Source organism: Lycium ferocissimum, chromosome 11 (assembly GCF_029784015.1).
Source record: "Lycium ferocissimum isolate CSIRO_LF1 chromosome 11, AGI_CSIRO_Lferr_CH_V1, whole genome shotgun sequence".
NCBI classification, from domain to species: Eukaryota; Viridiplantae; Streptophyta; class Magnoliopsida; order Solanales; family Solanaceae; genus Lycium; species Lycium ferocissimum.
Genome location: NC_081352.1, coordinates 31,419,963 through 31,441,297, shown reverse-complemented (window position 1 = coordinate 31,441,297; position 21,335 = coordinate 31,419,963). Strand labels below are relative to the sequence as shown.

Sequence of the window (21,335 nt, the reverse complement as noted above, 5' to 3'; positions counted from 1 at the left end):
GAGGCATGCCACAATCTCTAGATAATCGGCCCAATTTGGACCAAGGTCACGTTATATGTCCGGTACATTTCAAGGATGACCGGATCAATTGGGGGAACGAGCTTCAGTGTGAATGGATACGTGTAGGCCTGTGCACGAATCGGTTCGGTTCGGTTTTGGCCATCATCGAGTTGAAATTTCAAATTTTGATTTTCTATAATTCTCAACCAAACTCGATCCATTCTAGGTTCAATTCGATTCGGGTATACAAATCGATTTGTTCGATTTATTCGAAATTTAAACAAGTAACTATTTCATTTCAGTTTTAGAGTAAACATAACAAAAAATAATGAGATCCTAAATTTGCAGCCTTATAACCACGACATTAACCAAGAAAAAACCATAGACTTGCAAGCATAATAGCATATAAATAGTAAAACAAGAACTTGACAACTTGTGCGAGCATACAAATCCGCCAACACCACATTGCATATACCAAATTAGTCATATTAGTCACTAGTGGCATATAAATTCGGTTTGTTCGGATCGGTTCGGTTGATAATTGAAGCCAACCGTATCCGAACCGTTAAATCGTAATATTTTATAATTGCATTTGTAAATCGAAATTGAATTGTATTATCCCAATTGAATTATCCGAATTGTTTCGAATCGGTTCGGAAATTCGGATTGAACCGATTTGTGCACAGGCCTAGATACGTGTAAACGAACAAGAACCCTTCCCTATGATCAGTGATGGACTCGTCAGGGTTGGGGGGGGACATCTCTACCGGACGATCGTCCCATCCGCAATCTGCCCGGACTCCAGGTAGGAGGTCCTTTGTAATAGACGAAGGATATCGTCTCACGTTGAAACCCCTATCCGTGATTAGAGATGGCTTCTCAACGTCAAATTCATGGTTGTAATTGGGTCTGGACGGTATTATGTACAGAGCAGTCAGTTCCACAAATGTTTTTCCTTTGGGTTTTGAAACAGGCTCAGCTCCCGTAGAAGAAACCGAGGGAACGTCCTGGGAAGCAGAATTGGTGTTGGCTGACATTTTAAATATGAAAGAGTGGATTTGAAAATTTGAGGATTTGAAGAGGTAGATGAAAGATTCAAGACAAGAACGAAACAATGAAAGAGAATATTAGATGGATTGAAGAGCGATTGAAAGATGCAAAATACCTTGAAGATTCAGAGCAAATGAAGAAGTTAACAAAGAGGCTTTACGATCAAAGAAGCAAGAAGTAAGAAGTAGAGAATGAGAAGTGAAAGTGAAAGTGAAAAAATGAGCTGCTTTGGGCCTTATATAGACATTCCACTGTAGCGGTTACAGAGAACGACCAATCGAGAGGCGACGTATGTCCCAAAATTAATGAGACGTGGGTTAAGGCGGTTCCCGAGGTCGACCACTCGGGACGAGACACGTGGCCGAAGTCAGAAGGACGTGACATAACTGTTCCCGCCAAATTTGAAGATAAGAATGAGCTTATGGAACCACCGATTTTGGGACTTATCCACTTCCCGTTACTCCGGTAAAAATACGATCCGGAAAGTGTGGGGACTATATGTATACGCAAAAACCGGTCAATGTGTGACCAGGGAATCCGGAGTCGAGGTAAGTCCAAATGAGCACGAGCATGTTCGGTCTTTTCTTCACACCGGGGTATCGTACCGGATCGATGCAATTGACCCGAGACAAGAAAAGCGCGTCCGTTGGTCCGGGTACGCTGATCCAAGATCAACGTGTCCATTGGTTCGGTTAACTGGTTGCGATGTTGCCACGCGTCAGGAAACTGTTCTGCCATTTTCTCTGATGACCGTACGGGTGTCGGACCGTACGGTCCTACCTTATCTTTTTTAGGGTTTGTTTATTCATAAGGGCTTTTGTGTTGTATTCATGGCCCATAAGGCATACCTACAAATAGAGGACATTCTTCCCCTTTTTGGGGTTAGCTTTTTTCAAATCTCAACATCGTAATAGTAAAATATATAGAGGCTCTCTCTCTCTCTCTCTCTCTCACACACACACACACAGAGATATTGGTCCGGATTTTGTGGTGTTCTTCCTTAGCTCTACTTATTCATTCAATATATATAATACATTACTTAATATATATATTTGGCATAAATCACCAATCACAATACACATTCTCACAGCAGTAACACACATTTATATATATTGCAACAAACAAATCCAAAGACATTTCATACCAACCAAATAGATTAAAATTCATCCACATATCCTATACCTCACTTACAAATTTAATTGTTACCGAAATCCGGGGTAAACAGTAACCATCTATAGTATTTCCCCTTTTTAGAAGTTCAAGTCATATAAACATGAATTATGCTTAAGATTTAAGGTTATAGCTTCAAAGGATTAATGTCAAAAACATTGTCCGTATCCTGTATTTTACACTTTCAATTCCCAGTATGTAGCTTGAGCTTAGGGCACATGAATTTGAATATTTAGAATTAACAATTATTTAAAACTGGTTGTGACTTGTGATCCGGGTTTCATTGGATCCAACTTTCCTTAGCTATTTCAATTAGAACTAACAAAACAGAACGATCCTCCTCTCTGTGAAAAGAAAGAGTGTGTCAATGGAATAGTTAAGTGCAGAACGCAAGTCACACTGGCAAATGCATCTTAATGGGAGAAAGGAGGAGCTTGGAGGCAGAAAATTGATGAAAGCTAGTGAAGCTGCTGAATGTTCAAAGGATTTTTTGGATGATGGGCAGATGACATGACAATCTTAAATCATGTCTTCTTTTCAGGGATTAATAATTTGCATGAAGGGATTAGATCAAGTGAGATACGCTATGATATAAACGAAGCAACTGATGTCTAGGGGTTGAAATTCAGGCCTGTAAAATTAAGATCTCTTGGGAGTAACCATACACTAGAGTTGGGATAGAAGAGAACTTGAATATTTCTACTAATGTATTGATGTTTGCAGATGTGTAATTAAATAGCATCCAACAATTAGCCTGCTATGTTATCTATGGCTGGTATGATGGTAACTTACATGCACCAATTTTTAGTATTTGTAATTTCATATTAAAATAAATAAGGTGGATCGAAAATAATGTTTTAACTTTTATCATAACTGCCTAGTATGTTTATAATTTTTCTTTTTTTAGTAATTACATAATATTACCTCCGTTTCATTTTATATGGCTCAATTTAATTTATTGAGCATGGAGTTTTAAGATTTTACACATAATATTACCTCACTTTGATTGATTGAGAATGGAGTTTTAAGATTTACTTTTTATTTTTTGCAATTTATGATACTAAATTAAGTCATAGATATTTTTTTGTTAATATGAAAATTAAATATAAATTTTAAATTTAAATGGTTACTAATTATAAAAAAGGTATCATTATTGAGAAAGATTAAAAAGAAAGTGTATCACGATAATGGGAGTCGAAAATTTTAAGACATCTTTAAGATCACAAGCTTTCAGTCATTTCTATTTTACTCTTTCCTTTTTTTTTTTTTTTTTGGTTAAATAACTGAATAAATGCGGTCACAGACGTCACATGAAATGAATTAAAGAGAATAATCGACTAGCTAAAAGTGAACTGGGAATTGAGTACTACTCCCTCCGTCCCCCAATTTATGTGATATACTTTGACTAGGCATGAACTTTAAGAAATAAATGAAGACTTTTGAAATTTGTGATCTAAATAAGCTATAAATATTTGTGTGGCTGTAAATCATTTCATTAAGGTAAAAGGGTAAAAGGGAACCTTTTCAATGGCCTAGAAACGTGAATGGTAATGCTGCAACTTTATGTACACTTATGCAATGAATTTGGCAAATTAATATAATACATTTAACATTAAAATGCCCCAAAAGTCTATCACCCACTTCTTCAGCATATCGTACCATTATTTGGTCTAGGTTCCTCTGAACCTGTAAGTAATCAAAGCTCAACTATTATTTGTACCGCTAAAATTATTGTTCTCTTGGAGTTTTGAGGCTATGTACTTAGCCATGCAATTTTTGCAATAAGAATGATTGCATCCCAAAATCTTGAACATATCAGTACTTGTAGATTTCTCATCAGCACAAATATCACAAGTGAAAATGTCATTGTGGACATCTATGTGAACAGATGAATTTGGACTTGTTGTGACTTCCATTGATGCTTAATTAGTTTGTGGATTAAGCCACAAGAATGAATATTAAATCGAGGGGTCTGTAACTCTTGAGATTATAGAGGCAAATAAAGATACTTTTGAATTGGTGATACAGAAGACAATGAGTTTTCCTTTTGGGGGAATTCCAATTCGGTAATTAACCTCTACACCTTCAGTATAAATAATTTTTTATACTAATATTACAGATATGGCTCCTCAAAATGTACGATTTGTAATCTTGAAAATAAGACAATTATCTAGTATAACAAGTAAAAATAACTTGCACTACAAGAAAGTAAAAATAACTTGCACTACAAGAAATATGACTTACTGTGATCACGGTGTAATTTTGTAGCGACTTTGGTCGCCACAATACACCAAATTTCTTGTTGCTTTAATGGTCTAATTTTTTATTTTTATATTGACATTGAAACTCTGAATAATACTTTTACCGGTTAGTTTGGCTATGGAGGAAGCAGAGTACCAAATAATCTATTTATGGATTCTATTATATTACCAACAAAATTAAAAATAAAAAAAAAAAAAAAAAAGCGAAATTCGTATGCCAAATAATATGTTTTTTTTTTTTTACATATTTAAATGGTAGAGTTGACTCACTTGTGAGTTATGTTATTGTTTTTAAGCCTGTTTGGTTACACGAGCATGTGCGTACCTAAATACTAGCAAGGATAAAAACAAATACTAGGAGATAGATATATAATTTTAAAATATAAATATTTTTTGGTATTTGATTGAGAGCAGAATATAAAAGAGAAGAAGTTATATTTGATAATAATGTTAACAAAATTGAATATTTTCCATCATACCAAACACAAGTACCATTGTTTGGTACCTTGAAATTTAAAAGATGTTTTCCACCAAAAGGCAAAAAACACAAATCATTTTCCTTGAAATTATGCCAACTCTTCTTCAATCTTAATCGTGTTTCAATCAACGCTTAGACATTAATATCAACTTTGAATTTCGATAAGTTCAGCAACGCATTTATTCTCATCATATCTTATCATCTTTAATAGATGCAACAAGGTTCTAACTCAACAAGGCACCACAAACATAAATTTTACATAACCTAGCAAGCCCTTATATATCAAATCCAGGTGAGTACTAGCACACTTGTTACAACGAGGTAGATCCAGGATTTGAATTTAATGGGTTCTGAATTTCACAATAACAACTTCAAGTGCGAATAACTGGACTCTAAATTTAAAATTTGCACATATATAGTGAAATTTACAACAAATACAAGATTTAGGACAGACCTACTAGTTTTAGCTGAACGCGCAATGCTTAAGTCTCCTTCTAGCTCCGCGCCTGGTCAAGCACACTGTTAAAGCAAATATGATACTCCTTTACTTCTCTATCTGGGTAGAAGTTTTTCAAAAGGACAAACATGATTTGATCCTTCTAGATGGAGAACCACCCAGCTTTGGCTTAATGGTCTCGATTGAGCATTCTTTCTTTATAATCTTCACGACTGTAGACATTGTCGGTCTGAATGGGCGTGAACTGATGCATTGCATTGCTAATCTTAGAATCATATCTGCTTCTTTCCAGTCATATTCCGGAAGCTTATTATCGACTAGATCCATTAGAGTTCCCCTCTGATCCTTTACTTGTGCCTATAACAGTCCATAAAAGCCAATAACTTTGTTTAGTTTCCTAGATTTCAACCATAAAATGTGGATTCATGTACATAATCTCTTGCAGTTAGTTGAGTTTCACTCACTTCCTCCACGAGGTATTCAGTATCACCACCTGCCCTTAGGGTCGTGACTTTCTTTCCACTGATAAGTATAAGTGTGACAACTCCAAAGCTATACACATCTGCGCTAGCTTCTAAGGGCTGATCTTTAACTTCAGGAGCTGTGTATGACCTGCAAAAGGCTTCCATTATTGAGAAGTGCAATTGTGATAGCCAATGTATACAAAGTTTTTAACCAATTTGAAAACAAAATCGGTCAGAGGTGTTCCCGTACAGTGTTCTTTCCAACTTTTGCTTGTGATAAAACCTTGCAAATCCAAAGTCATATATCTTTGGATTTAGGCCGTCATCAAGAATAATGTTTGCTGGTTTAATATCCCCGTGTATAATTTCCTGTTTGGACCCCTCGTGAAGGAAAGCTAAACCTTTAGCTAGGCCAAGACAAATTCTATACCTTGTTGGCCAATCTAGTCTTTCTCTAAGTTCGTCTGAACCTGTAAGTAATCAAAGCTCAACTATTATTTGTACAGCTAAAATTATTTTTCCCTTTCTTTACTACAACTGCGGAAGCTTAACGAAGAAATTTTTCATAAATGGAAGACATTACCAAATAATGCATCTTCAAGAGAGTTAGTTCCAATGTACTCATAGATAAGCAGAAGCTGGTTGTCTCCTGCACAGCATCCCATTAGTGTTGCAAGATTTGGATGTTTCATGCCAGCAATTGTGCGACTCTTTTCCACAAACTCGTACATTCCTTCTTTCGTTGACGAAAGCTTTTTAATTGCGATGGTAGTCCCATTTGCAAGAGTGCCCTGAATGTTAATTAAGTGTTTCAGATGATGAAATTGCAACAACAACAACATTCCTAGTGTAGTCCCACAAGTGGGTCCGGAGAGAGGTTCTGTTGTCAGACTTTACCCCTACCTTTGTAGGGTAGAGAGGCAGTTTCCCATAGACCCTCGACTCAAGAAAAGCATTTTTCAAAACAGGTTTGAAAAATATAAAAGTAAAAAAGCTATGATAAATGAAACAACAGCAGTGATAAAATTGAAGAATAAGATAATGGTAGCATAATAATAATAACAATAATAATTACAAATGTTGAAATTGCGAATCAGAAAAACAAAATAATCATATATATAGACATTGAAGGTCATCCAGCTAGCAAAAGGAGAAAGTTTATGCATAGTGCAGGTGCAGGCTCTAAATCAACATGATACCTCTAAGAATAAAGATGTGCAGTTAAATTGCATAGAGGATGAGGAGCATCACGAAAACACAAAATTGATATTGCAACTTTTTTTTTTTTTTTTTTTAAATTTTTTGATAACTGTAGTGTCCGGGCACCTCAACTAATTCCACGGGATACCTCCCACCTCCCACCAAAGAACAAGTACCAGCTAACTCTATCCACCAAGGTTAGGACATATGGAAGAATCACTTAGCATTTTTGTCTCTACTGGCATTTGAACTTGAAGCCTCATGATTTTCAACTCATTTCATTGTGTACTAGGCTACACTCTTGGGTGCATTAGTACCCTTAACTTTTGTCATGAGAGAGTATTTTTTTTCGAAAGAAATGAAGAATACAAAGGCGGAAAAAATGCCCTCAAGTGATAAGCAAAATTTATTTAATTGAAGAAAACTGTAAAAGATATATCACAAAGAATACAAAAAACCATAAACTAAGTGAGTTAAGATTCTAGCTAACCTTATAGACAGTCCCAAAACCTCCCTCACCAAACCGGTTCTCAACAGCAAAATTCTTTGTGGCAGCTTTAATTTTTCGAAAGTTGTAAAGCCCTCCAGGGTACAATTCAACAAGTTCTAGCTCTGCATCAACATATTAGTAAATAAAATATCAGCGGAGTTGAAAACCGAAAGAAAGTAAAGAAGCTTACAACAAATAAAAAGACCTATGATTCACATGATGGAAATGTATCTTGAGCTTAACTCAAACCCAAAAGATATCTAGAATCTTAACTCACTAGCTAACCTCATATGAGGAGACCAGCGTGGGACAACTTAAAATCCCTCCAACCTACGCCAAAGCCCTTAAAATCCCTCCAACCTACGCCAAAGCCTACCAACTGAATCGTGGACAACATAATATGGTGGGCCCAACATCGGGTAGATCAAGTATTGGATGGGTCTAGTTCTGATACCATGATAAGAATGGATCTTGGGTCTAACTCAACACGAAAAACTAGCTCATCGTAGTTAGGATTGATCTTGAATATCATATAAGGACCGGGGCGGATCCGCCACTTTAGGGTGGGGGGTGGCATGGCACCCGCCTGATTAAAACTTTTTTATATACTTATGTTGTAATTTGCTTAAATTAGGGTAAATATTTGATCCTGCCACCCCTAGTCGTAAATTAGACAAAGGTGCAACAGTTGGTAGACATAAGTTTGAATCTATCTTGAACATTTTCCTCCTCCTGTTTCTCTTCGCGCTTTTTACTTCCTTTGTACCAGTAATTTCCTTTTCCGCCCTCCTAATGTTCTATTTATCTTTTTATTATTTATATTGTCTTTCCTCTTTTCTATTATTTTATCTATGGTCTCTAGCGAGAACACACAAATAGAAACTTCAAAATCCCTCAAATTAAGCATTTCTCTTAATCTCAAATCTGTGAGTATTTAAATCGAAAGAGTTCGGTCTCAATGAGAATTTTGGATTGAGATCAAAATTCAATTTATCCTTTTTTTAAAATTTCTTTTGTTTATTACTCCCTCCATCCATGTTTATTTGTCTACATTTGACTTGGGACACTCTTAATAAGCAATAAATAAAATGAGAAATGAATTGGAGTACTTAATAATAAGGGTAAAATAGGTATAAAATGGTAAATTATGTCTTGTTTTTTCAAACTATATAACTTACAAGTAAAAGTGGACATATATTTTTAGCATAATGGACAAATAAAAATGGACAGAGGGAGTGTATTATAAAAGTTTATGCTATTCTATAATTATTAAATTCAATTTAAATCACTTTACTACTTAAAGTCTTAAATTGTAATGGAAATTTAAATAAGCATCTTGCTTAGAAAAAAAAAAAATGAAATTTATGATTTATTTTTGAGAACTTGTAGTTTATCTAATTCTACATTTACTTATGGGGTGTATTTACCTATTGAAGAGTCTTTCTATTAATTTTCTTATTTTGATTGGTGTAATTCCCTTATTGAAGATGTTATTTTACTTGTGCAAATTCATTTTTTTATATAAGAGATGCAAGTTCCTTGGTGAAAAGTTGATTTTATTTCTGTTGTTAATGGGTGTTAATGAGTGTGATTTCTTAGTTAAGATGCTAATTATGTTCGTTTCTTGATTTTTGAGATGTAATTTTCATATTTGCAAATTAAAAAAAGCGCAATTAAGTTGGCCCGAATAAATCCCTAAAAATCCAGATGGGCCTCCCAAATACACGCCACTAACAAGATATACATTGAAGAAAATTGTGGCACCCGCCACCTTCAAATCCTAGATCCGCCTCTGAACCAACTCCACATCCCACAATTGATGTGGGACGACTTAAAGAAGACAAATTACAACTTTGAAAATGAAGCCGCAACATATCATTCCATCAACTATTTACTTGTCTCCTTATCGAGGATGGTACGTAAGGTGTAAGTAAAGAGGAGAGACAACATTTTAAAATTTTGGGGATCTAGCAGGAATATTCAGAATCTTAAGGTACACTAAAACATCCTTTCAGAGTTGGCTTCACTTCAAATTCCAATGGAAACCAAATAAAATATAAATAATGTAGTGTTACCTTCCCGAAGTAATTTGTCTTGGAATATCCAGGAAAGACCTATGAACAATATTAGAAGAAATAATGCAAATCCTGAAATTCCAGCTAGCGCTCCAATAAAAAATGACCCTTTTTGAACTGGTTCATAAATTGTTAGCATGAAATATTAGTCACAAAGTAGGGACCAAAACCATGTAAAATGGTAGGGAAAATGACAAAAATGGTCCCTTATCTTTGATAGTAGGTTTAAAATAGTCCCTTAAGTATGCACTAAGTAACTTTGGTCCTTTAAGTTTTCCAAAAATGAGCACCTTTTGTCTCCATCAACTATTTACCAACTCTGGTTGTTAAAATTTAACCAAAATTGTGAGAAGTTTTTTTTTTTTTTTTTTTTTTTTTTTTTTAAATCTAGATATCTCCATAAAAATTCCAAAAAATCGCAACTTAAAAACTACACAAGACACAAAACAATAGTTCACAAATAATAAAAATTGCACCTCAAAAGTTGCATTAGGCTCTTGAAATATACCAAAAATAACATAAATTAAAAATCTAACTTCCAAATATGAGTTCCCATTTAATATTTTCTATATACATAGTTCCAATTAAATTTAACGATCAAAGTTTGATAAATATCGAAGGAGACCAAAAGACCATACTTTTGATAAACTTAAAGGACCAAAGTTTCTCAAGTGATACTTAAGTAACTATTTTGAACCTACTATCAAAGATAAGGAATCATTTTTATCATTTTCTCTAAAATGGTAAACAGTCAAAGACTATAAAATGAATACCTGGAGTTACTGTAATTGCAGATATAAGGGGACCATAGTACACTGATGGGGTTAAGACCGCCCCTTTTCCAGACCAGTATAAGTGAATCTCCAGTCTATTGTCATTTACAAAAATGTTATATTCCTTTGTTATAGCCTTATTCACACCTCCCGCTTCTCTTTCGATGTTGAAGTTTCTCAACACATTTTTTTCCTGCTTAAATATAATTTAAAAGTCTTCTATATGTTTGCATATGGATCGACAACTTATGGTTTTGGTACCTTACCTGGATATCCACATCAAAGAGTCGCCCTGCTTTGGTATGCGAAACTGTAGTGTTTCTACTAGATATTTCAGCAAAGTGAAGCTTCACTTTGTACTCAACATTTTTCAAACAAAATCCATAATATTTCAAGGAGATTGGGGATAAACGTTCTGAGCGATACAATGAGGAATCGCCAATCTCAGTTAGAGTGTACTCATTATGACTTGCCCATAAGAAGATTCCCATACTACTATAGCCCCAATTTGAACTATTACTCTTGAAGAAAGTTGATTCACCATATGGATGCACATCAGCTTCATAGTCACTTCCATTAACTCGTACAGACTCACCACCGCAGTTTATAAACAAGCGGTCATCTACAAATGAAGACACTATTTCTAGTAAATGATGCATTTACAATCTTAAAATACGAGAAACTTTTATCCGGAAATGGAAACACTCTAGAAATATAATGTGAAAATCTGCAGCTCCCTCTCAATCTAAGATAGCAAACTAGGGGGGTCAAATGAGCAGGCTAGGCTGAATTTGGGCAGGTCAAAATGGACCGAGTTAATAAATGCGACCCCTCCAAAAATTACTTGGCTGGAATGGGTGAATCCACGACTTAAATAACACAAAAAAATAAAAGTTGAACCAAACTAAGTACAAAAAAAAAAAAAAAAAAAAGCATAAGTAGTATTCGCGCGAAATTCGTGCGTGAAAAGGATTAAAACGCAAAAACACAATTTTGACGCTTTCACGCACGAATTTTGTGCGTGAATGGAATCATAAAAAAAAAGGAACATTAGTAGTATGCACAAATTTTGTGCGTGAATGTTGGAGCCCTTTTTTTTTTTTTTTTTTTTTTTGCGCTTTCCTTTCCAATCACGTTTTTTTTTAAAAAATGCTTTTGGCAAAGATTAGACATGTTTTAAAATCCCAAAATATAAATATTTTATATAAAACTTAATATCTTTTTTTGCGTACAATAATGTCGGCTCATTAAATCAAGTCCACCTAAACGTTTGAATCGTCGTTTTAGGGGTTTTAAAGTGCCCCGAAGCAAGTTTTGAAACTTGTAATATTTATAGGGTTTTGCTTTAAGTGTTTTATTATATTCATGTACAAATTTAAATATTTGATTTAATAATAATTTCGGAATAGAGCGGCCGATAATAAGAAAGTAGCCCCCTTTCAAGCACAAAATAAACCGTGAAAGTGCAACAACTTACAACTAAACCCTAAAACGGTCAAATATTGCAGCAACGTATTGTCAAATCAAGCCTTTATGTGTCATAGATTCCTGAAATATTGTCAAATCAATACTTATAGTGCGTATTAAAATGGTGCGCAATACAAAACGGTCAAATATTGCAGCAACGTATTGTCAAATCAAGCCTTTATGTGTCATAGATTCCTGAAATATTGTCAAATCAATACTTATAGTGCGCATTAAAATGGTGCGCAATACAAAACGGTCAAATATTGCAGCAACGTATTGTCAAATCAAGCCTTTATGTGTCATAGATTCCTGAAATGTTGTCAAATCAATACTTGAAATGTTGAAAATATATTTTTCCACTTTCACGCACAAAATCTGTGCGTGAAAGGGTAAAACACATTTTTCCACTTTCACGCACAAAATCTGTGCGTGAAAGTGCATACTCTTTCGCGCACATATTTTGTGCGTGAAAGGGTAAAATATAATTGTTTCACTTTCAGGCACAAATTAGGTACGCACAAAATCTGTGCGTGAAAGGTTAAAATATATTTTTCCACTTTCACGCACAGATTTTAAGGTTTAGGTGTAAGTTGTTGCACTTTCCGCGCCGCGTATTTTAGGGTTTAGTTGTAAGTTGTTGCATTTTCACGCCGTATTTTGTGCTTTCGAGTGGAAACTTTCTTATTATCGGCCGCTCTATTCCGAAATTATTATTAAATCAAATATTTAAATTTGTACATGAATATAATAAAACACTTAAATCAAAACCCTATAAATATTACAAGTTTCAAAACTTGCTTCGGGGCACTTTAAAACCCCTAAAACGACGATTCAAACGTTTAGGTGGACTTGATGTAATGAGCCGACATTATTGTACGCAAAAAAAGATATTAAGTTTTATATAAAATATTTATATTTTGGGATTTTAAAACATGACTAATCTTTGCCCAAAGTATGGAAAAAAAACGTGATTGGAAAGGTAGCGCAAAAAAAAAAAAAAAAAAAAGGGCTCCAACATTCACGCACAAAATTTGTGCATACTACTTCCTTTTTTTTTTTATGACCCCATTCACGCACAAAATTCGTGCGTGAAAGGCCAAAATTGTGTTTTTGCAGTTTGGTCCTTTCACGCACGAATTTCGTGCGTGAATACTACTTATGTTCTTTTTCTTTTTTTTTTTGTACTAGTTTGGTTCAACTTTTTATTTTTTGTGTTATTTAAGTCGCGGATTCTGGAATGGGTTGGGATAAAATGGGCTAAAAGCGGGTCATAACCCAACCCACTCAATTTTTACTAGGTTTTAGTTTCTTTGTTTGTTATTTTATGATTTTTTAAGTACCTAATAAAACTATTTTGTTCTTTATTATGGCTATATATAACATATCAAATAAAAAAAATATTTTGACAAGGTTTTTGTGGGTCAATTTGGGACATATCAGCCCAATTTGGGCTACATATCAGCACAATTTTTAGATGGGTTGAAATGGGTTTGTCTAAAATGGCAATAAATGGGCGGGATCATGAGTTGGGCGAAGAAGAGAGGTCCATTTTTCAAGCTAATTTTGACACCCTACAGACAACACAAATCATTAGTTGTTTAGAATCTTTTATGTAGGTCACATTCGATCCTAAATAAAATATCTATGAAGCTACTCATAAGGAACATAACATAACACGTATACTAAAATCACTTCGTGTCTGAAGGTGTTAGAACTTACTGAGCTGAGTTAAATTCGTACAATCAAGTTGGTCCCGCTTTGCAACCCTGTATTCAAATTTATGCACAAAGTTAAGTAGAGAACTCAGACCAATTTTCTCGTGAGACCAAATTATTTCTTCTTTTCTTTTTCCCTCTTTAATTTGTTCGAGATACAGGTGGAAGAGCTTACTCATCCGTTCCATTAAGGCAGCACTCAAACAGATTCCTGGGAAAGGGCAATATAATTGGATTCAGAAATAGCAAAGCTACAGAGAAGAACAAAATTAAGATTTTTCTAGATATGCATGTTAAAATCACCCTTACAAGTTAGGGTTTAGATACTCTTTGGAGCTTATGTTCACTTTTCTGAAAAGATTTTCAGAAACATCCCTGCACTTTTAACTTGAACGAGTGAGTGGAAAAATATTTTGTAGAAACTAATGAAAAGAGAAAGTCAAAATAGAAAATCATGTGAAATCAAATTTCAATTGGATGAATTAAGTGCCACAGTTTTTATAACAACGGCAAAAAAGAAGCAACTACGTACTTAAGTCTTCACATGTATCTTTGGGTCCGGCAAAGCACACCATAAAGATACATTGTCTTTCCATTGCTCATACCTAGTCACATCGAAATAAAATATAATTTCTTCCTTCTGAAAAAAAATTATACCCAAATAATGGATAGGGGAAATGTTTGCTCGAGAATATATGGTAGTTTAATTGAAAGCAATTATGACTAAAACAATGCAAACACATATTGCATTCATTAGCTGAAATGATTAGCAAAAAACCAGAAAAAGACTCAGAAATGGTTTAAAAAAAAAAAAAGACCCTGCTGCCAGGGGCGGAGCTACCCTTGCTCGAGGGGTGTCAAGTGACATCACTTTGTTGGAGAATAACATTATGTAGCTAGGTGAAATTTTGATTTTGTAGGTATTTATACCAGTGTTGGCACCCTTTCACACAAGTTGAAGGTTTAGTCCACTGGTTACGGGGTTGCAGAAATTCCCTTATGTTGCGGGTTCGAACCTGGGTTGTAACATATTTGTATTGTTTGACACCCTTTTAAATGAATCCTGGCTCCGCCACTGCCTGCTGCAATAGTTTCTTTGGACAAAATACTTCTCTTAGCTTGATCAGTGTACAGGTTTACAGAACTACTCTAGAAGGTCTATAATTTTTTTTTTTTAATTTTATCTCATAATCTGAGAACACATAGTCTATTAAATTAATAACTTCTTTTGATCTAAAAAATTCGCTTGACTTACAATATACTTTAAAAACATCCAACATTTCTTTCATGAAGAAACCCTTAACGTTGAAGTGGGTGACCATCTCAGCAAAAAGCTTAAGTTGTTAGAGAGTGCACCCATTTATTTACTTAATTATATTTTCAGCATGCCCCTAACAATATTTTGTATTTTTTCAAGGGCCAACACGTGGAAATTATTTTTGATAATGGGTGGCGGTGAGATTTGATTTCAAGACCTCTGCCTGCTCCGATACCATATTGAAGTGTGTGATCATCTTATATAATTTGCAACTTTACCATTATAATTTGCAAAGGTTAACGTTACAATTGCAATTTTACCCTTTGTTTGGCGCTTGCTTTTTAGTTCCTTGTTCATCACTTCAATTTAGTTTCATTTTGTTACTCCCTTAACTTGACCAAATAAATTTCGTAGGAGCTGCTGGAAATGTCAGAACTTAAAATCAAAAAAGTAATATATTAATGCAAAAAACACTTACACGTATAAAGAAGCATTCATCCAGGATGGAATTGTCTCATTGAGCTTATTTCTTCTTAGAAATCTGGAAACAACACATTGGATCATGACGCTTAATACCAAGATAGAAAAAGAAAAAAATGTTATAAAAATCAATGTTTCGACATCACAGTGCTCAAATATTCATTCTAAATATATAGATACTGAAAGCATCATGCAATGACCAGCATAATGTTAAATGCTGAAAGCTCCTCATATTCAACCATAGCCATGAATGCTAGGACTTTTATATCTGGAAGCTACAAAGAGTCTGGTTGTGCAATTCTGTTACTTCACTATTTTTTTTTTCTTTTTTTCACGCCGACGAATGATTGGAGACATAAACTTTGATACCTAACACTAGGATTGGTAAACGGGCCGGTCGGATCGGATATGGGCGGGCTGAAATGGGTTCAACAAAAATGAATAAAATAACCGACCCTCCCTTTTGTAACATGGATAAAAAATGGGTCAACCAACGGATAGTATGGACATCTATATTATCCACGGTTTCAGGAATAGTCAGTTAAAAATACAAGTTAAAAGCCAAAATAATCTTAAGACTCATCGAAAACAAGAACTCATGAAAAATAACAAGTAGACAATATGAATATCCATTTTTTATCCATATGTATATCCAATTTTAGTGGATAATATGGATTGTATCCATATTTGATCTGTCTCGGTTGTTCTGGAAAAAAAAGCTAGAGTTTTGAGATGTATAAACTATTACATATGGCTTTGAGAAGAAATGCATAGAAAAAGAGTATAGCCGAATGGAAAGAGGTATAGAGAACTGTCCACAGGAAGACCACACAGCATGAAAACTGGTCTTTCTCAGACCTCTGCAGCAATGCATATGATTTGCAGGTTCCTCAAGTCCATCAAGTTAGAGAGTTGAAAGAGCTGCTTTTCTTGCAGAGATGAATTGTATATCCACATTTCATGACAAAAGTAAAATCACCTTTTATTTATAAGGGTTGTCTGGTATTACAGAAAATAATCCCAGTATTAGTTTTGGTGTTATTTAAACCCTCGTTTGGTAGTGTTTTCAACCAATGTCTAACTAATACCTGTATTAGTTATACATATTATTTAGTGCTATTCTTATATATAGTAAACCATGACATTAATTGTAACACTTCGTAAGTTCAGATTAGGTGTGGATGTGTTAAATGATTATTAATGTGACATTTTAGACATGTGAAGTCCTGTCGGGATGAGTATGGGTGGAAATAGTTGTTTTAGAATCAAGACGGATAGTAAGGTGCATAAGATTCGATAGAATCGACTAAGTTTTCCAAAGGTCTGTCTTCCAGCCTGATTTCGTGCAGATCCGTTGGGAATTTGAGAAAACTTAAAACATGAAAGTTGTAACCCTTTGAAATTCTCAGTTCTTTAATAATAATTGTTGAATATTGAACTCTTGCATTTTGCCCGAGGGCCACCTTTGCATTTTGCCCAAGGGTAACTCTTGTATTTTTGCCTAAGGGCACAGTCTCATGTATATGTATACTTGGCCAAGGCCATAGATTGACGCACTTACCTGGCCAATAGTTTTGTGTGCTTATTATTGGGCCAAGGCCCTACATATAAATGTAGGAAAAGAGGGGATTCCGATGCAGAACATGAAGTACTCATAACTCCACTTCTCTTGTTCATTTCAGTTTACAGTTTCAGTTTTAGCATATATTACCTGTTTATTTATTGGGCTGCCGTTTCCCAAGCACCCCACTTAGAATTCTTTCCTTTAGTTACTTTACATACCCGTATAATGTAAATGTACTAACGTCCCTTTTGCTAGGGGCCTGCATCTCATGATGCAGGTAACGATTTACAGGATGACGCATCTGATCACTAGGATCTCCAATATCAGCTGATTGGTGAGCCCCAGTTAGTTCGGGGCCTTGTCATTTATATACAGTCTTTATAGTAGTTATAGATAGTCAGGTATGCCGGGGGCCTTGTCTCAATGACAGTCAGTTTACAGTACTTTAGTAGAGATTTCATAGACTATATTAGCAGCTAGACAGATTCACATGCTTTTATATTAGCCTTGTTGGCTGCAGTATTTATCTTTAAGACTTTGTTCAGTATTCCGCACTTTCAGTTATTTATTCATTCAGACTTTCAGTATATCAACAAGTGTTAGTTTAATTTTCGCATTCAGTATGTTATGATACCATATGTTGATTCAGTCGGACAGTTGGTTTGCTCGGTCACATATAGTCAGGGACCGGATGCCGTGTTACGTCCAGGCCTAAGTTCTGGCCGTGACAAAGATTGTTATCAGAACACTAGGTTCAAGTGTCCTAAGGTGTCTATGAAGCCATGTCTAGTAGAATTTCTTTTATATATGTGTGCCGGCCATGCAATTAAATGGTTAACTACCAAGACATTCAGGATTGTCTCACTTATTTCATACTCTAGATCGTGCAATTAGAGTTATGCCTTCAGAAATTCTTCTAACTCATGTGTATTTCATTCCTTCTAGAAATGTCTACTAAGAGAAAGGCAGCTATAAGCCAAAGGGCTGTCGCTGATGCTACTTAGAGGTAGACTCTAAGACTCAGAGAGTTCACTTCAGGGACTAAGGATTTGCGAGTAACTTTAACCCTGAAGGACCACAGGGAGATAGAATTCGACAGTTCTTCGACAATAGGTCTTCAGGGCCTGCTCCGTTTACCACTGGTGTTCCAACTCAGGCCAGTATAAGAAAAAGGGGCTTTCAGAATCCTATCTGCAGCAAGTGTGGTAAGAGACACCAAGGGGTGTGCCGCTTAGGCATTTATGGGTGCCTTAGGTGTGGCCAGCAGAGTCACTATATGAATTTCCCATCAACGAAACAGGGTACTGAAGGTAATGAGGATAGAATGCAAGAAGATGAGAAGCTACAGAAAGAGAAAGACAAGGAATTTATCAAGAGAGCTAAGTTTATATGTAACTTTAACATGGGGAATCTCAGGAAGGTGGAAACAAGCAGTTCTTTAAGAATGTGTCGTTAGGACCTGCTCTTTATACAACCAATGCACCAGTCTTAAGGTCCAAGTTTAATCAGATGAATCGGGATTTCGGAGCAGCAGACTCATGCGCCACAGGCCAGTGTGGGCCACGAAGGGCCTAAACACCCTACGTGCAACAATGTGGTAGGAGGCACACAGAAGTGTGTCGTTTGGGCTTAGATGACTGCTTTGGATGCGGTCAGTAGTTTAATAGTTCTAATTGAGATTTCAAAGACATTCGAGGTAAGAGGTGAAAGTTCGTCAAGAAAGGCGAGGTATACGTTATGTATCGAAAGGATTTACAAGGTACCAAGCTAATGATGGCTTAATGATGTCATAAAGAAGAGTTATAACGTCCCTTAGATTGTTAATGAAGTGTTAAATAAGTGTTAAGAAGGTTCCATAAGGATTGGAGAGCAAACGAGTCGACGAGAACAAGTATTGAAAACTGTGGTTTGTACGGTCAACTATACAGACCGTATAAAAGATACTGGCCATATATATGGCCGTATAACTTGTCCAAAGAAGAGTCTCCACTGGAACCATTATACGGTCACACATACGGACCGTATAAATTGTACGGACCGTATGCGTGTCCGTATAATTATGTCGGGACAGAATTTTAAGTTTTAAATAAGGGACCCAAGTTCATTATTTTCATTTCCCATCTTCTCATTTCCTCTCCACACCTCAAGAACTCTCTAGAATACACTCCACACTTCTCCTACAAGAATCCAGGAGAAACTAAGGATCAACTTCATCAAAGCAAGAGAATTAAGTGCAAGAAGCTCACTAGGGTTCATCCAAGACAAGAATTTTTTTTTGGAAGTGGAACTAGAGTTTTGCTCAAGTGAGGTGTTTCCAACCAAAACTCATTCCCACATTATCAAAGGTAAGTTTTATGATCCATTCATGTTATTTAAAGTATTGAGAGGTTGAAAGACTTAGATTATGGAAAGAAGTAGAAAATGAGTCAGAAATATGAGAATAGTGGCACTTTTGAGTAGTAGCTTGAAATGAATCATGATTTTGATATGTTGTGATTATAAATGTGTTGTAAATGATATTAAGAACATGGGATAAACATTACATAGGAATGAATGTAATAGTGTACTATGACCATGGTTATGGATGATTTGAAGTGAAATTGGGAGATGTGGATAATGTAGGGTGAATGAAGATTGTTGCTTACGATATTATGAATGTTATTATTGACATTGGGAGTTGATGTCCGTATATGGACAAAGTTGTATAAACAAAGGAGATGCTGCCCAATTTTCTCTAGCTTTAGTTCAGGCATGCTTATGTTATCGATTAGCTAATATTAGTACGAACTTTCTTGAAGGTAGAAACGTGAATTGGAGGGGAACGTTCAAGTGATAGCGTAGCTAAACGAAAAAGTATATAAGGCTAGTCCCTTTTTTCTCAGGCATGGATCCTATGGCATGAATCCTCCTATGTTCCCATGACTCTCTTATGTTTCGAAGATTATAAGTCTATGATTATAAAGAGCTTCACATGAGATAAAGAAAAGAGATGTTACGAGTATGATAATGATGATGATGAGTTTAAGTCTAAAGAATTCTAGAGCCCATGATATAATGTTTCTACAAAGCTAATGACCCTAATTACAATCTCTTAAGGTTGTTCATTATGTTACACTCACCTTATAATGTTAGTTCCTTCAAGGCGAGGTATAATGATTATGATCACTCCATAATGGTATCTGGGCTTCCCGACCTTATGTCACCCCAATATAGTTATAGATTATCTTTAAGTTCTAATGCATGTTTTACGACAAATGTATGATGATGATAAGTTTATGATGAGTATACGATGATACGATTCCACCGTGCCTAGATGGCCGGACATGTCACCGCAAAGGCGAGCTGTGTATGATTACACCATACCTAGAGGGCCGGACATGACACCACTAGTGGGCGGCGTATGATGGTTACCCGGACACGGGTTAACGACGATGGTATACGTTATACGTGGATATATGTGATATGTATAAAATGCATTTACACTTAAAGGTTAAGCAGGTTATATCTTCACCTCACGTTTCATGATTTCTTTATTATGTTCATTTATTCATGCCTTACATACTCAGTACAATGTTCGTACTGACATCCTTTCTTTTTGGACGCTATGTTCATGCCCACAGGTAAACAGGGAGGCAATCCAGATTCATAGGAGCTGACCGGCAGATTTACGAGAGCACTCTATTATACTGGAGGTGCTATTTGATTTATTATTTTGTGTACATATTTGGGCACGACGGGGTCCTCCGTCCTTCTATCTAGTACTCTAGTAGAGGCTCGTAGGTACGTATGTATGGGTAGTTAATGGCTTATGTAGTCACAATGTTTTCTTGTATATCATTTTTGATAGCCGAAGGACTTATGTATATAAATATTGATATGTTTCGAGGTGAAGATGGTTTGTCTTATGATTAGAAGTGTGAGAATAACAAATGAATGCAGAATAAGCATGATGAGTAGTAGAATGAGTGGTGCTCAGTAGCTAGCTCTGGGTACCTGTCACGGCCCCTAGTCGGGTTGTGACAAAAGTAGTATCAGAGCAGTTTAGTCCTAGGGTATGTCTACGAGCCGTGTCTAGTAGAGTCTTGTTTATGATGTGTTGCACGCCACATCTATAAATAGGAGGCTACGGGGCATTTAGGAAAAGTGATCATTCTTCTTCCTATTAGATCGTGCCATAGAGCTATGTTATGAGATTTACTCCTCCCTAATTGTGTATTATGCTTTCAGAAATGCCGGTAAAGAAAAAAGCCACAGCCGTCCAGAAGGGCAAGGCTACGACAGAAAGGCGGGTAGAAAGGGAGCTGCCAACCAATGTAGAAGAAGGTGAATCATATAATGAGGCTCCATCTAATATCTCTCCCACTCCGCCTAATTTAGAAGAACAAGAGAGGGCTTCAGCTCCAGCTCCTATGCCTACAGTTCCTCCACCGATT

The 21,335-nt window shown here is 35.7% G+C and overlaps 1 protein-coding gene across 1 annotated transcript in view; it reads right to left on the bottom strand.

Moving 5' to 3' along the window:
- LOC132037050 (probable LRR receptor-like serine/threonine-protein kinase At1g53430) overlaps positions 1 to 21,335 on the bottom strand; it is a 47,874-nt gene that overhangs the window by 2,786 nt on the left and 23,753 nt on the right. The window lies entirely within an intron of this gene.